This window comes from Carassius auratus, chromosome 46, assembly GCF_003368295.1.
Source record: "Carassius auratus strain Wakin chromosome 46, ASM336829v1, whole genome shotgun sequence".
In the NCBI taxonomy this organism is placed as follows: Eukaryota; Metazoa; Chordata; class Actinopteri; order Cypriniformes; family Cyprinidae; genus Carassius; species Carassius auratus.
Genome location: NC_039288.1, coordinates 7479063 through 7482423, shown reverse-complemented (window position 1 = coordinate 7482423; position 3361 = coordinate 7479063). Strand labels below are relative to the sequence as shown.

Genomic DNA, 3361 nt, shown 5'->3' with positions numbered 1-3361 from the left:
CTACTGTCAGCTGATAGCTCCATTAGTTCATTTTCCAACACAGTGGAGAGAGCCATGTCTTCTGAAGCAGGATCCACAGAGAATGGGTCCAAAATCCAAAGGTTTCCCTGTCGTGGGTCCTCTGGGAAGTAGTCAGCAAACTTTTGAGACAATTGAGACAAGTGCTGGGTTATAACACTTGAAATGTGCACATGAGAAGAGGCTTCCAAAGTTTCACTCAGATGTGGAAACATGTCAAATCGTCCCTCCTTGACTCTTCTATTCCAAAGAATTAGTTTTTTCTTGAATCCCTCAATTTTGTCTGAAACCAAAAACACTGTGCTGTTTCTGCCTTGCATTGATACATTCAGCTGATTTAACTGATCAAATATATCAGATAAGTAAGCCAGTTTTGCACAGAATTGATCATCGGTGTAATGCTCAGCAAGAGGGGAGCGTTGCTCTTCCAGAAATGTGTGCACTTCTTTTCTCAGTTCAAAAAGACGATTAAGCACACACCCTCTTGAAAGCCACCTTATTTCACTGTGGTACAAGAGCTGCAAATGATCAGCATCAAGTCGTTCACACAGAGCTGCAAAACACCTCGAGTTGAGTGCATTTTTCTTAATATAGTTTACAGTTTTCACAGCAATGTTCATGACCTCATGCAGTTCTGGTGACATGTGCTTTGTTGCAAGACTTTCCCGGTGCAAGAAACAGTGCGTCCACTTTGCTTCTGGCGCTCGCTCTTGGATTTGTTTAACAACACCGCGATGTTTTCCGGTCATAGCTGCCGCGCCGTCTGTGCAAATACCTGAGCAGTATTTCCAATCAAGACCTTTTTCAGTGAAGTACTCATTAAGACAGTGCATGACATTATCTGCCGCTGTTCTCGTTGGAAGTTCTTTGCAAAATAGCAGATCTTCACAAAGATTACTTTCCATGCAGTATCGGACAAAAACTAACAGTAACGCTGAGTTGCTTATGTCCGTCGACTCGTCCAGCTGTATGGCAAAATAAGGGCTTGCCTTTATTCGTTCCACGAGTTGGCACTCAATGTCATCACTCATATCAACAATTCGCCTAGCCACGGTGTCATCGGAAAGTGGTATTGACTGAATTTTGGTTGCAGCTGCATCACCCAGTAACTCTCGACACATATCCACAGCACTTGGCAAAATAAGTTCCTCAGCGATAGTAAAGGCTTTCTTACTACGAGCAACACGAGCGGCAACCATATAGCTAGCTTTCAGTGTGACTTTTGATTGAGTTGATAACGATGTTATGACTTTTTGTTGAGCCTGAAGCCCATCTTTTTTCCTTAAAAAATATTCTTTTGGCTTCTCAACACAGCCCGGGTGTTTTGAGTTCAAATGTCTCTGCAGCTTTGATGGTTTTAGCGCCTCATTTGACAAAATTTCTCCACATTCAACACACTGCGCCTTCGGATTACTCTCAGTACCTGCCCTTATAAAACCAAATTTAATGTATTCAGCGTCGTACTTTCTCACCACACACTTCAAAGCCTTTGCTTGCACAGGTCTGTCTCCCACATCTGCTTTTCTTTTCAGAAAACGATCCATATTACAGTAACGTAACGTTACTCCATCTGATTGAAGGAACGTTCAATCTGGCGTTGTGACGTGATTGGTGTTGCAACATTTAAACATAAATTAGCTTTTAGATAATGCATCTTGACTTGACTTGAGTTTTTTTTGATTAAATAAATTCATAAGAACCATTAGATAATTAGAAAATAACACGATTTGTTAATTAAAAAAAAATATATATATATATACTTGTGGGTAGTCTACCACTGCCTACGCGGCCCACCAGATGGCGCTCCGAGGCCCACTAGTGGGCCGCGGCCCACCGGTTGAGAATCACTGCATTAGATCCATATCACACAATGGATGTCTTTTATGATCCAGGTTAAAACAAAAAGTAGCTTGCATCCTACTGTTAATGTGAAGACAAGGGTCCCACGTATCCCACCTGGCAAAGTCTCAACACGAGAGACCCCATTTAAGTGGGAGGTCAGTCAAATATTACAATATTACAAATTAGCAATATTACAATATTCCCATTTGTGTTTGTACATATTTCATGTAAAAATAATACACACTATGCAGTCCTTTGTAGAAGTAATCAGTATTGTGTATTTCAGATCATGATGTTTATGTATATTTTAGGGTCCATCTCATCGTCTGGAGATAACACCTCCACAGGAACCAGAACGCTCCCAGTCTCCTCTCCGAATAGAAGATCTCGTCCCTGATGAAGAAGAGGCACTGCATGGACTCATCAATCAGTACGAGAGGAAGATCGACAGCCTGGTGACAGAGGTCAACTCTCTGAAAAATGAGGTGAGAATTTTTTTTTGTCATTTTTATTGTCATTCTTTTCTTTCAACGAAAATAGAGAATTATATACCTGGAAAAATTGATTCAGCAATTAGAAACACATACACTATAGTGTAATATGGGGTCTGTAAATTTTTCTTAATGGTTTTGTCTCTAATAAAAGTCAAGGCTACATTTATTTGATCAAAACTTCAGTAAAAAAAAATAGTTTGAACTATCGTTAAAACTAAGAAAATGTTTTCTATTTTAATATAGTATAAGATGTAATATATTCCTGTGATGTCAAAGCTGAATAAATTAAATGTGTTAATTTCATAAATAAATCTTGCTGACCCCAAATTATAACAGTATAATTATTTTGCTCTCTCTCACACACACATTTATGTATATATATATATATGTGTGTGTGTGTGTATATATATATATATATATATATATATATATATATATATATATATATATATATATATATATATATAATACATTAATAATTAAAACCTCTTGGCTAATATATAATAACAATGCTTCATTAGGGGAGCGTTCTATTTATTGCTTTTCATTATTATTTCCGTTTACAACCAAAAGCACTCTGCTCTCTCTTTATGATATTTATGTTTCTCTACTTGAAGATTATTATATTTACAAAAAAAAAAAAATGCTTTAATACTCTCTTCCATGTGGTTCTATCTGAACATTGTGCTTTAGTCAGGAAAGAAAATGTCAGTCAGATTATATCTGCCCTCACTTCTGCATGCACATATAACGGGTTTGACTCAGAAACTGCTTCAGTTGGTCTTTTTTTTATTATTGTCTTGTTTTATTTATAGGCCTTCTTGCAAATTTCATCTGGATCTGGATGTGCCAGGACACTGTGATACAGCAGAAATCCTGCCAGGCAGATTTATTATGGCAGTGTTTTCCAGACCAGGAGTACTGCCAGGAATTTAAAAGAAACATAATTACTTATATTCATCACAGTCAAGAAATTCACCAAATTAAACTGATAAAAAAAATGCTAA

At 37.4% G+C, this 3361-nt stretch overlaps 1 long non-coding RNA gene across 1 annotated transcript; it reads left to right on the top strand.

Annotated features, from left to right (window-relative positions):
• The first annotated feature begins 1910 nt into the window (after positions 1 to 1910).
• Positions 1911 to 3361, top strand: LOC113063726 (uncharacterized). Its single transcript, XR_003278727.1, has 3 exons — positions 1911 to 2015; positions 2172 to 2345; positions 3170 to 3361. It is a non-coding gene; the product is annotated as an uncharacterized LOC113063726 (long non-coding RNA).